Here is a 14,535-nt window from a genome sequence, read left to right as displayed (position 1 = left end):
TAAGAACCACAGGTTCAAGATTTACAATCAATACTTTAAATGAAAGGTATTTCACTCAGGTATCTTAGGAACTTTGAATCAACAAAATAGCATGGTCATTTTTGGCAAAAATGGCAATAAGTTATTTTAAAACTAGACACTGCAAATTTCAACAGTTCCTGGGGGGAGGTAAGTATTGGTTAGTGTTGCAGGTAAGTAAAGCACCTACATGGTTCAAAGTTGGGTCCAAGGTAGCCCACCGTTGGGGGTTCAGGGCAACCCCAAAGTTACCACACCAGCAGCTCAGGGCCGGTCAGGTGCAGAGGTCAAAGTGGTGCCCAAAACGCATAGGCTTCAATGGAGAAGGGGGTGCCCCGGTTCCAGTCTGCCAGCAGGTAGGTACCCACGACTTCAGAGGGCAGACCAGGGGGGTTTTGTAGGGCACCGGGGGGGACACAAGTCAGCACAAAAAGTACACCCTCAGCGGCACAGGGGCGGCCGTGTGCAGAGTGCAAACAGGCGTCGGGTTTACAATTGGTTTCAATGGGAGACCCAGGGGTCTCTTCAGCAAAGCAGGCAGGCAAGGGGGTAGCCACGACCTGGGAAAGGGAGAGGGCCACCTGGGGGTCGCTTCTGCACTGGAGGTCAGATCCTTCAGGTCCTGGGGGCTGTGGGTGCAGTGTCTTTACCAGGCGTCGGGTTCTTTGAAGTAGGCAGTTGCGGTCAGGGGGAGCCTCGGGATTCCCTCTGCAGGCGTCGCTGTGGGGGCTCAGGGGGGTCAACTCTGGATACTCACGGGCTCGCAGTCTCCGGGGAGTCCACCCTGTAGTGTTGTTTCTCCGCAGGTTGAGCCGGAGGCGTCGGGTGCAGAGTGGAAAGTCTCACGCTTCCGGCGGGAAATGTAGAGTCCTTTAAAAGTTGTTCCTTTGTTGCAAGTTTTAGTTTCTTCGGAACAGGGCCGCTGTCCTCTGGAGTTCTTGGTCCTTTTAGATGCAGGGTAGTCCTCTGAGGCTTCAGAGGTCGCTGGACACTGGGGAACGCGTCGCTGTTTGCAGTTTTTCTCGAAGTGGGGAGACAGGCCGGTAGGGCTGGGGCCAAAGCAGTTGCTGTCTCCGTCTTCTCTGCAGGGCTTCAGGTCAGCAGTCCTTCTTCGTCTTAGGTTGCAGGAATCTATCTTCCTAGGTTCTGGGGGCCCCTAAATACTCAATTTAGGGGTGTGTTTAGGTCTGGGGGTTAGTAGCCAATGGCTACTAGCCCTGAGGGTGGCTACACCCTCTTTGTGCCTCCTCCCTGAGGGGAGGGGGGCACATCCCTAATCCTATTGGGGGAATCCTCCATCTGCAAGATGGAGGATTTCTAAAAGTCAGAGTCACCTCAGCTCGGGACACCTTAGGGGTTGTCCTGACTGGCCAGTGACGACTCCTTGTTTTTCTCATTATCTCCTCCGGCCTTGCCGCCAAAAGTGGGGCTGTGGCCGGAGGGGATGGGCATCTCCACTAGCTGGGATGCCCTGTGGCGCTGTAACAAAGGGGGTGAGCCTTTGAGGCTCACCGCCAGGTGTTATAGTTCCTGCAGGGGGAGGTGAGAAGCACCTCCACCCAGTACAGGCTTTGTTCCTGGCCACAGAGTGACAAAGGCACTCTCCCCATGTGGCCAGCAACATGTCTGGTGTGTGGCAGGCTGGCAAAACTAGTCAGCCCACACTGGAAGTCGGGTATATTTTCAGGGGGCATCTCTAAGATGCCCTCTGGGTGTATTTTACAATAAAATGTACACTGGCATCAGTGTGCATTTATTGTGCTGAGAAGTTTGAAATCAAACTTCCCATTTTTCAGTGTAGCCATTATGGTGCTGTGGAGTTCGTGTATGACAGACTCCCAGAGCATATACTCTTATGGCTACCCTGCACTTACAATGTCTATGGTTTTGCTTAGACACTGTAGGGGCATAGTGCTCATGCACCTATGCCCTCACCTGTGGTATAGTGCACCCTGCCTTAGGGCTGTAAGGCCTGCTAGAGGGGTGACCTATCTAAGACATAGGCAGTGTGAGGTTGGCATGGCACCCTGAGGGGAGTGCCATGTCGACAGTCATTTTCTCCCCACCAGCACACACAAGCTAGCAAGCAGTGTGTCTGTGCTGAGTGAGGGGTCCCTAGGGCAGAAGACATGCTGCAGCCCTTAGAGACCTTCCCTGGCATCAGGGCCCTTGGTACCAGGGGTACCGGTTACAAGGGACTTACCTGGATGCCAGGGTGTGCCAATTGTGGAGACAAAGGTACAGGTTAGGGAAAGAACACTGGTGCTGGGGCCTGGTTAGCAGGCCTCAGCACACTTTTAAATCATAACTTGGCATCAGCAAAGGCAAAAAGTCAGGGGGTAACCATGCCAAGGAGGCATTTCCTTACAGTATGTCTCTCTCAATTTTGTCTTGTTTTTCTTTCTCCCTTCCCTCTCCCTGTCTCTGTCATTCTCTTTCTCCCCATCCCTCCCTTTTTGTGGTCTTTCTTATTATGTTGTACAAGTTACAAATGTTTTGGCATTCTACACGTTATTTTTTTCAGTTTGCTTTGCAAATTGAAATGAGTCTTTTTTTTGCCTTCCCGTTCTTGCATCCAGAGATACAGTAGACACTGTACCCTCTTAAATCTCAGACATCTTTTTAGTTGCAAATGCTGGATGCAAGTCATCCCCTTCCTTGCCATATCATACTAGTTCTCACCATTTCCACTTCCTCGCATATCCCACATACCAGACCACTAATCCCCTCCCTTTTCCTGTTTCCACCTCAGTAGTTTCCATTTTTGACTTCGTCTTCCTTCATTTGACAGGCCCGATTCCTCATTTACACTCTCCAAACCTACCATGCTCTCTTTTTGCAGACTCTACCTTCTCCCCTTCTGACCCTTATATGTCCCAGTCTCCATCACTTCCATTCTGCTCTTCTCTGCATATGTTCATTTATTGTGCACATTACCTTCAGTGTGAGAACCTTATGACAAACCTAAAAAATATTTCGGTGTTCAGGGGCATATTTATACTCCGTTTGCGCCGGATTTGCGTCGGTTTTTTTTTAACGCAAATTTGACGCAAAACGAACTCCATATTTATACTCTGGCGTTAGACGCGTCTAGCGCCAAAGTTCATGGAGTTTGCGTCATTTTTTTGCGTGGACACCTACTTTGCGTTAATGACATGCAAGGTAGGCGTTCCCGTCTAAAAAATGACTCCGAGGCATGTGCACCCTATTTACACTCCCGGGCAAAAATGACGCCCGGGAGTGGGCGGGTCAAAAAAAAATGACGTCCAGCTGTTTTAGCGTCGTTTTTTAGCACCTGGTCAGGGCAGGCGTTAAGGGACCTGTGGGCTCGGAAGGAGCCCAGAGGTGCCCTCCCATGCCCCCAGGGACACCCCCTGTCACCCTTGCCCACCCCAGTAGGACGCCCAAGGATGGAAGGATCCATCCCAGGGAACTTAAGGTAAGTTCAGGTAAGTATTTTTTTAAAAAACAATTTGTGGCATAGGGGGGCCTGATTTGTGCCCCCCTACATGCCACTATGCCCAATGACCATGCCCAGGGGACATAAGTCCCCTGGGCATGGCCATTGGGCAAGGAGGCATGACTCCTGTCTTTGCTAAGACAGGAGTCATTTTAATGGGGGTTGGGAGTCAAAAAAATGGCGCAAATCGGGTTGAGGTGAAAATTTTGCCTCAGCCTGACTTGCCCCATTTTTTGACGCCCAAGCTCCATATTCCCCTACGCCGGCACTGCCTGGTGTACGTTATTTTTTTTTACGCACACCAGGCAGCTCCGCCGGCTAACGCCGGCTAACGTCATTGAATAAATACGGCGCTCGCATGGCGCTTCAGAATGGCGTTAGCCGGCGTTAGATTTTTTGATGCACAACTGCGTTGGCGCAGTTGTGCATCGAAAAGTATAAATATGGCCCTCAGTATTTTAAGGGATCCGCGACGCATTTGGCCTTTTTACTGTGTGAAAATCTGAGGCAGCTGTAGACATGGACAGAAGGAATTATTTGCTAATGTACATATACTAGAAGAACAGACACATTTAAATTTACTAACCACTTTAAACTCACACATGTTGCTTTGAATGTAAAATTGCTACGAGCTGGAGGTGACCATCAGACAGCCTCTATTTGAACGCCTTAGCCCCATCCCTGCTGCAGTCAGGGTCCCGGATCAGTGACACCTGATGCTCATTGACTCTCAAAGGTGTTTCCTTTCTTTGCAGCAGGGCCCATCCACCAGTCTGCAGTGTGAACTGACTTCAGGGGTTTCAGGCACACCGGCTTCTTCATTTGCGAATGGCCCTTTTGTTATGCACAGCCGTGTACTTGCACTGAGGTAGCTGCACATCCCGCTTCGCCAACATAATGAAGCAAAACCCGGCTTACGTGCTTTAACTCCGTTCACATATAGTGTGAAAACTGATTCCATCTTAATCATTCAGTTCCGCGTTTAATATTGATGTGCGTTAAACTTTGTCTTACATAAACTATTCTAAATTCAAGAATGTATTTGCAGGCTCTTCTGAAATTGATAATTTGTTCAAGAGGGCACTCAGATTTCAAAACAATACCTAACAAATCACATTTAGTTTTAAAAGATTCACGGCTTCCGGCTTTCTCAAGGTTCCTCCTAATTTAACGTTTGTATTAAATAGGAAATGTGTCTTTATTGGTAACAGGCCAGCCCAGAGACTCTACGCGGTATGAATGTAGATTAAGCCCAATACTGAAAACACCTTTAAAAAAAAACATAAATCAGATGTGTACAATGACATTAGCGCACGTTTTATTACAAGAATGTTTATGTTTTCTATAGAGTATGATATATTTCTTTTTAAACTGGTTTACCATGGAAGGTAAAAAGAACAGCATTAACAATATGGTCTTCATGTTACTCCAAGCAAGAACAGCCATTATTTCGCTGATGGCAAATATTTTGAACAAAATGTAATGAATATTTATTAAACCACCTGGGTATTTTCTATACGCATTGTAACCTGTGACAAAGGCAAAATTGCTAGTAATTATTGCAAGCTTACCTTCATTTCATAATATACCACTTATTTGGTTTTCTTTGCTTTTTCATGGCACATCATTTGCTGAATTCTAGCAATTGTTTTTCTCCACTACACTATTACTCCAGTGGCCCTGAGTGCATGCTCCTTTAACTGTGGTCAATAATTCCATCAGCAGTCCTGCCTAATAATGAACTAGTGGGTTAGCTCCTGTCAGGAGATGAAAAGTGGCGCTTATACATCAATTGTATTTGTAAAACAAAAAAAAAAAAATCAAACACTGGCTGTTCCCTGAAAACACGTTTAGCCATTATGTAATATCATATTACTGTAGAGTAAATACAGAAACTATACAATTTTGTTTTGCAACAACTGTCCTATTTTAATTCCTCAATAAAGAATTTCTGATAACTAAAATGGGTTATTTAACAACCTGCTAAAAGTTGGGAAATAATGGTAAATGTATTTGCAGATTATGTTTGTGAACAGAGAGAAAAGAAAATAGGCTCCGTGATACATATGTCTATTTCACCGAGTGCCTTTTCACTATACAGCTACCACCTAGACACAAGGGCAACTTTGTTTAGTTGCAAACTGTGTCGTGATGCCGATTTGTGCATGATCACACCCAAAGTTTTGGACTGATTCAGCTGGTTTTGGACTCAGAGAGGAGTGCGGCTTGCCAACCAGACCTCAGTGACAGTGTTGTAACCCCTCACAAAATTAATGTTAAATTGGCTATCCCCAATTGACATAAGCTAACTTACCGTATTTTCCGGCGTATAAGACGACTGGGCGTATAAGACGACCCCCTACTTTTCCTGTTAAAATATAGGGTTTGGGCTATACTCGCTGTATAAGACTACCCCTCTTTCAACGCACACCAAATAAAAATTTTAAAACATCAGATTTGATTTTAACATGGTAATTTTAATTCAAATGCTTATGACATGCAGGTACTTAGTAGGAAAACTGTCACTTATAAACAGAAGGCTGTTTGTCATCAAACATGTAAACATAAAACAGTGCAAGTGGAATAGCCTGGAGCACATGCAGAAATACGTGCCTGTCCAGACAACTGCCAGCGAGGATTGCGGCACACGGTAAGGACAGCTCAACTCACGGTTGACCAATCAGCTCTGTGTCCACAAGTAGCTGAATCTTGTGGGATGCGGAACCCATAATACGCTTGGTATCGATTTCTAAATGCAACGCACGGTGGCTCAGCTACAGGGCGCCTGTCCCTGAAGTTTCAGCACACCGTATACCAGCGTATAAGACGACCCCCGACTTTTGCGGAGATTTTCAGGGGTTAAAAAGTCGTCTTATACGCCGGAAAATACAGTACTTATAAGCCCATGGTATATGGCACCAGGGGCAATCAGGGCATGTAAGTTATAGAATCCACCCATGGCTGCAGCTCTGATTGTGCCACCCTGAGTGTGACAAGGTACAATATGGTCCCCAGCCTTCCACTGCGGCCTGGAAAGGCAGTTTTGAAACTGCTAGTTCGACTTTGCTATTTATCATTCAATCAGCCATTTGTAGAGTGTGTTGCTATCACCCCTGAGGGGTATCTGGGCACTTGGGTGCGATGTCTCGGTGGAAGAGCCAGTTCTTGAGTCACTTCCTGAAGTCTGCCGACAAGGATGCAGTTCGGAGGGGGAGGGGTATGTCTTTCCAGGTCTTGGCGATGATGTAGAAAAAAGGGCGGCCACCTCTGCGGCAGTGGCGGATTTTGGGTGTGTGTGTGTGAGGGCCAGAGAGAAAGAGTGCAGGTGTCTGGAAGTGTAGCTGGTGGCTGATGTAGTCCGGTCCTTGATCCTGTAGGGATTTGTAGGCATGCACAAGGGGCTTCAAATGACATCTCTTCTGGACAGGGAGCCAGTGGAGGTTTCCGAGGTGGGGGGTGATGTGGGTTTGACTGAGATGGTCCAGGATGAGTCTGGCAGCAGTGTTTTGTATTGCCTGGAGTCTCTTTAGGAGCTGGGAGGACATGCTAGTGTAGAGAGCATTTACATAGTCAAGGCGGCTGGTGAAGAGAGCCTGGGTGACAGTTTTCTTGGTGTTGGCTGGGATCCATCTGAAGATTCTGTGGAGCATGCAGAGGGTGTGGAAGCAGGGAGGAGGCAACTGTGTTGATCTGCTGCTTCATGGTCAGCTCACTGTCAAAAACGAAGCCAAGGTTGTGAGTATGGTCTGTAGGCGTGGTAGTGGGTTCGAGTTCAGCTGGCCACCAGCTATGGTCCTATATGGAGGTGTTTTTCCCGAAGATCACGACTTCCGTCTTGTCAGAGTTGAGCTTCAGTCAGTTAGTTTTCATCCAGTCGGCTATGGTTGTCATGGCATTCCAGAAGTTGGTTCTGGTGGTTGAGGGGTTTCAGTAAGCAAGAGGATCAGTTGGGTATCATCTGCGTATAAGATGATGTTAAGCCCATGGGGTCTAACGATGTCGGCCAGCAGGGTTCATGTAGGTATTAAACAAAGTGGGGGTGAGGGATGAGATGAATGAGCCTTGGGATATGCAGCAAATGATGTTCTTAGGAGTGGAAATGAAAGCGGGTAGTTGGACATTCTGAGTGCATCCAGTCAGGAAGGAGGCGATCTATTTGATGGCGTCATTTTGTATTCTGATGCTGTGGAGCCTGTTGATGAGGGTGGGGTGGGCGAGATAGTGCTAAACATGACTAATAGGTTGAGGAGGGTCAGGGTGGCGGTATCCCCGCAGTCGAGGAGTGCTCTGATGTCATCAGTGGCAGCAATGAGTGCGGTCTCTGTGCTGTGGTTACAGCAAAAACTTGATTGGGAGGGGCCCAGTTTTCTTCCAGGTAACTGGTGAGCTGCTGATTGATGGCCGTCTTGATTACTTTGACCGGGTAGGGGAGTAGAGAGATGGGTTGGTAATGCTTGAGTTTGTTGGGGTTGTCAGAGGTTTTTTTTCCAGGAGTGGTTTGATTTCCACATGTTTCCATTTGCCCAGAAAAACTGCAGAGGTGATGAAGGAGTTGAGGATGCTGATGAGTTCCATGTTGATGAGGATGGTTCCGATGTTGAACAGGTGGTGGGTGCATGTGTTGGTGGGTGCCCCAGAGTAAATGGAGGACATGATGGCTGAGGTGGATTGAGTGGTGCGTGGTGCCCACGTGTAGATAGTGCTGATGGTGTGCACTGGGGGGGGGGGGGGGGGATGAGAGAGCGGAGGTTGGAGATCGTGGGTTGGAAGTAGTCTGAGAGAGTGCTGCAGATTTAAACCAATGGGAAAGCCCACAATTTCCTTAACAATATTAATGAGTCTCCCCTAAGGCATGCCTACAGATCCCCAAGGCAGGAAGCAGTATATTATTAAGTATATTATTAAGACATGCATTTTTTTATGTCATAATGTCCGAATTGTTTTACTGTGGAAAAGCTAGTAGCCTTCTTGGCCAGTACAGAGTCACAGGCTGACATTGCAGCCCTGATGGCTTCTGAATGGGACTACTAAAATGGGTACTTCAAGGTATCAAATGAATCATGGCATTAAACCCTTCTTAATGCCCCATTATAATATAATGTCACTTTTAAGTGACAGCAACTTTTAGAAAACTGCCCCCTCTTCTCAGTTTATTCAGTGGCCACTTGCAGTTGCATAACGAAACAGGAGGGGTCCCCTGTAAAGAACATGGAGTCACTTAGGCCAGGTGCTGTGCTGAGGGGGCCCCTGGAGCTTGGGGGTCCCCTCCACCACAGAGGCTGCAGGGGCCTTTGCTATGCCATTGTGCAGTTGCTGGCCACAATACAGTTTTTTTGCTCTTCTGGAGAATGGTTTAAATGGCTTCAAGGCTCAGGAACAATCATAGCCTGGTACAGAGGGAGGTATCACCCTCCCCTTGCAGGAAGCCACACAGAATGTTGGCCCAAAAGGCGAGTTTCAAAAGGGAAGCCACCTATGGTGGTCAAATGGTGATCACACTCAAGTAGGGGTGCCCCTTTGTTCAGGTAGACAAGCTGACGGAAGGAACAGAGAGGGGACACCAGTTGCCAAGCTGCTTTTCCCATGGACGTGTAGCCCGCCAGTAGCCCGACCTCTAGGGTGGGTTACCAAGCTCCTGACATCCAAAGAAGGGTTCAGACATCCTGACAGTGGGTAGAAAAGTGCACACTGCAATTGCTAGATGCCACCCATAGATGGAATTTAATATAGGGCAGGAGGGGTCCTGGTAGCCCATTGGCTAGTGACTGCATCATCCCACAGGGCACGTTTTGGTCTTAAATATGACTCTTCTGGCAGCCTGAACCTCAGATCACATCTGGACTGGAGAAAGGACCAAAGAAGGACTGCCCTGATGACCCCTGGACCTTGCAAGAGAGGCTACACCAAAAGTTGGACTACATTGTGACTGTGCTGTGTGACTTTTGTAAAGGTCGCTCCAGAGTCCCAGACCGAAGCAGTGACTCCAAGGGTCAGTAGGCTGACCCCTGTTCCAGCACCAGGTTCATAAAAGATGGAGTATACTGTTCTGGCTAGACAGTTACAATCTTCAGGGAATCACCGCTGATTACTGACATGCAGCCAAGAAGACAACCTCTCAGGATTCAAAAGTTGTACCTGTGTCTGCCAGACCAAAGAGAGTCACCTGAGTGCTGATTGGTCACCAAAGATAGACACTAGCCCTCACCAATGGAAACTGCTGGACCAACTATGACTTCTAGTGTCTCAAAGAAGACTTTGATGGACTCATACTTCTGTGTCCAAAGTTGCCCCACCATACACATGGAGCAAGGAATAAGTGCAAAAAGAACCCCGTTAACTGGACAGCTCCCAGAGCATCCATCAGCATCTCAGCATCCTGCATCCCCAGCATTACGACCACTCCATTCCAGTCTATGGTGGTTCTGATTTAATGTGTGGAACTGGACTCGACATTAGAGCTGGTGGTTGTTAGGGCCCCAGGGTTCAAAATGGACCCCCATCACTCTTTCATTGTAGCCCAAGGGAGGTTGTGGTTCCCAGGGCTGTGGGGCTACTGAGCAACCCCCTGAATTATTTTGATTAAGTGTCCCAGGGCAGTCGTCAGGGATGTGAAGGTCTGGGTGGCCCTGCCGCATAGAACATTTGAATTCCCTCAGAACCAGGTAGACTCGGGGGCTTGTGAGAAACAGGTGCGGGAGCCCGCGCTTGTTTTAAAAAAAAGAATGGTTCCCAAATTTGCAATGTCGTCACAAATTTGTGGGAAGAATTTAACAATATATGTGTTTTTTGCTTGGAGGGGTCACTGTGAGACCCCACACCAGAACTAAAGGTCAGGGTGACTCTACCCTGGCCTCTTGTCTTTTTTTGTTTTTTTAAGTTTTTTGTGGGACTTGGCTGAACCTGAGTCCCAAGATGGCTGCCAACACTTCCTGGTTGAAGTGTTGGCAGCCAATCAGAGTTCTGCATTACTCTGCCCAAGCTAGTTATGATTTGTGAAGTCTTTGCAACCCGAGGTATACAAATTCGGATTTCCTTGAATTTCTCCGAAACTACTGAACGGATTTACACCAAACACCCCAAAGCACAATCTGCGTAATGACAGCTAGCATTCTGCCAAATCTGGTGTAATTCCGTCCAGTGGTTCAGACTGTAGTCATGTTCAAAGGTCCTATGGGAATAAACATGGGAAATGCAACTTTTTTGACCCCTCGTCTTTCACAGTCCCCACTTGACAGATCACCCAAAAATGTTCCGTGCACAACAAGAATCACTGGCACACTTTTGTGTGTGTGTGTGTGTGTGTGTGTGTATATATATATATATATATATATATATATATATACACATATACACACACATACACACACACATATAAATAAATATATGCATGTATATAGAAATGCAAAATAGGAAAATGTTCTCTCTATGTATGTACTGAACTTTTTATTAAATAAACAGGAGCTGGACGTACACTGAGAGCACGTTTTCCTCTTTTGGATATCCACATACTGCTTCTGCTGGGTGCCTCTCCGGCTCCCACGCACCACTCCAAGGGAGAGAGTTTGGCATTAGCATTTTTGGTGGAACATTTATTTATTTTTATATATATATATATATATATATATATATATACATATACATATACATATACATATATATATAGATATATTGTTGGACTTTTTTGCTTATGCAGGGTCATTCCGAGTCTTTTTGCCTCCTGCCTCCTATTTGTTCTGACCTGTTGCTGTTGGCTTTTAAACTCTGAGCATTTTACCACTGCTAACCAGTTCTAAAGTGCATATGCTCTCTGTGTAAATTGTATTGAATTGGTTTATCCATGATTGGCATATTTGATGGTGCCAGGGCCTGTAAATCAAATGCTACTAGTGGGCCTGCAGCACTGGTTGTGCCACCTACATAAGTAGCTCTGCAATCATGTCTCAGACCTGCCACTGCAGTGTCTGTGTGTGCAGTTTTAACTGTAAATTCGACTTGGCTAATATACCCACTTGCCAGGCCTAAACCTTCCCTTTTCTTACATGTCAGGCACCCCTAAGGTAGGCCCTAGGTAGCCCCAAGGGCAAGGTGCAGTGTATGTTTAAGGTAGGACATATAGTAATGTGTTTTATATGTCCTAACAGTGAAATATTGCTAAATTCGTTTTTAACTGTTGCAAGGCCTGTCCCTCTCATAGGTTAACATGGGGTCTACCCTTAAATCTGATTAAAGTGTAGATTCCCTTTGGGAGTGGATGGACATGTGGAGTTTGGGGTCTCTGAGCTCACAATTTAAAAAAACATCTTTTAGTAAAGTTGATTTTAAGATTGTGTGTTTGAAAATGCCACTTTTAGAAAGTGGACATTTTCTTGCCTATACCATTTCTGTGACTCTGCCTGTTTGTGGATTCCCTGTCTGGGTCAGTTTGACAGTTGGGCTGGTTGCACCTCACACTAGACAGTGACACAAAAGGAGCTGGGGTGTAGTCTGCATTTCCTGATGAGCCATCTGTGCTAGGAGGGAGGGGAGGAGTGGTCACTTACACCTGAAAGGGCTGTGCCTGTCCTCACACAATGCAGTCTCCGACCCCCTGGTGAGTGTCTGGGGCCTGGCCTGGGCAAGGCAGGATTTCACATTCACTAGAGACTTTGCTCTGAAGTAGGCCTACTTCAAAGGAGAAATTGGGTATAAGAAGGGCACCCAAAACCACAGACTTTAGAGACACTTCTGGAACCAAGAGGAACCTCTGTCTGGAGAAGAGCTGAATAGCTGAGGAAGAAGAGCTGCCCTGCCTGTGAGTGTGCTTTGTGGAGCTATCCTGCAGTTGCTGCTTTTGCCAGAATAAGAGGGCAAAGACTGGACTTTGTGTGCCTTCCATCTTGAGAAGAAATCTCCAAGGGCTTGATCTAGAGCTTGCCTCCTGTTGTTTGAAATCTCAGGGGCAGCAAATACTTTTCCCATGAGGAACAGGGTCAAGACTGATTTGCATATGGCTGGGTTCAAACTGGGGTGGCATGGTGAGCAAAATAATGGATGGATTAAACCCAGATCTGTGACTGGGGGTGAATGTTTGATTGGTTCTGCATTCCGTCCATCCAGTTACACTATCCCACAGCGTTTGTGTTTTGCCTTGCGCAGCAAATACTTCTCTCTGCCAGCACCTGGAGTCTCTGGAGAGACTCCTACTCTGCCCTGTGGTGCCCAGCCAGTTCCTGGGACCCTGAAAGGAGAAGCTGGCAGCCTAAAGACAAGAAAATCCACGCACAGAGCACCGTGCGGGGAAAAGATTTACTCAAATCCGATCTGCGGCTGAAAAAACGACGCGCCGCCGGCTCCGCAGCTGAGAAATGACGCTCGCAGAAAACGCGACCGAAGAATCGGCGCACGGAGCAGGAGAAACGACACGCAGCATCGCTGACGGAGGCTGGGAGATCACAACCTGCGCTGCGGGATTTTCGGATCATCGTGCGGCTGGATTTTCGACTCACGTACCGCCGTGCGGAGTTATTTTTGACTCACACCCGCCTGTGCGGGGTTATTTTTTAGGCGCACCAGGTACATTTTCACTCTAGCAGCGCTAGTGTGTGGTTAAAACTACTTAAAGACTCTTTTTGCATTTTTATTGATAACTTCACTTGTGTATTGTGGATTTTTGTCGTTTTGGTCTTGTTTTGTTTAGATAAATATTTCCTATTTTTCTAAACTGGCGTTGTGTCATTTTGTAGTATTTTCATTAAGGTACTGTGTGTGTTGGTACAAATACTTTACACCTAGCACTCTGAAGTTAAGCTTACTGCTCTGCCAAGCTACCAAGGGGGTAAGCAGGGGTTAGCTGAGGGTGATTCTCTTTTACCCTGACTAGAGTGAGGGTCCTTGCTTGAACAGGGGGTAACCTGACTGTCAACCAAAGACCCTATTTCTAACATATATATATATATATATATATATATATATATATATATATTCACTGAAAAAAATCAAAGGTTACAGGGACCCTGTAGTTAGGAAATAGAATTAAAAAAACACATAGAAATTCACTTTAAAAAAAATCAAAGTTTACAGGAATGTTATAGTTAGGTTTTGAGTTTACTCATACAAAACTATAGAAATTCAGCAATTATAGTTAGAGTTACTGTAGGTAACTATAACTCTCGGCCTAAGGTAACTATAACGTGTTCACTCGTCATGCACTTCTAATTACCCTAAATATTACAGCATTCATGACAACTTTTATAACATCAATAAAAATATCAATGAAACATTAGAAATCAAATTATTGAAAAAAAACCTGTGTATGGCGGAGGCACGAGTTATAGTTACCTTAGTCCGCGAGTTATAGTTGCTTGATATAACTCTAACTATAACTGCTGAATTTCTATGGTTTTTTACCACTAAATTCAGAACCTAACTATGCCCTGCGGCCAACACTTTATAATCTCCCAACCGGGCACTGCGCACGACCTTCGGCTGTGTGTCGAGGGCATTCGCCACAGGGCTTGCAGGCCAGGCCCTACAACCATCCCCCATATCCACCCAACCCTGCACCACACAGAAGCCAAAGGGGCTGTCTCTCTGCGTATAAGAATAGGTGTGAGAGGTGTTTCTGGGTGTGAGAGAGTTAGGGTCTAAGTGGTTCTGTGTCTACATGTGTGACGGTCTGAGTGGGTCTGTGACTGGGTGCATCAGTGTCAGAATGGATCTGTGAGTGGGTGCGTGAGGATCTGAGTGGGTCTGTGAGTGAATGCGTGAGTGTCTGAGAGGGTCTGTGAATGAATGTGTGATGATCTGAGTGGATCTGTGAGTGGGTGGTTCGATGTTAGAGTGGGTCTGTAAGTGGGTGCATCAGTGTCTGAGTGGGTCTGTAGTGTCCTAGAATTAGGAAAGCACAGAGAAGCACATTCTTTTTTAACTCTGAAGTGTGCTGAAAACAAATATTTTAATGCAATCAAAACAAATCAATACAGTAGGTGATGCAATTTCCACACATTACTGTTTGTGTGCACTACAGTCTTAGTAAACCAGTATGCCTGTGCAAATGTAATGGTCATTTCAATTGAAAA

The sequence above is a fragment of the Pleurodeles waltl genome, chromosome 10, assembly GCF_031143425.1.
Source record: "Pleurodeles waltl isolate 20211129_DDA chromosome 10, aPleWal1.hap1.20221129, whole genome shotgun sequence".
NCBI lineage: Eukaryota > Metazoa > Chordata > Amphibia > Caudata > Salamandridae > Pleurodeles > Pleurodeles waltl.
This window is presented reverse-complemented; position numbering follows the sequence as displayed.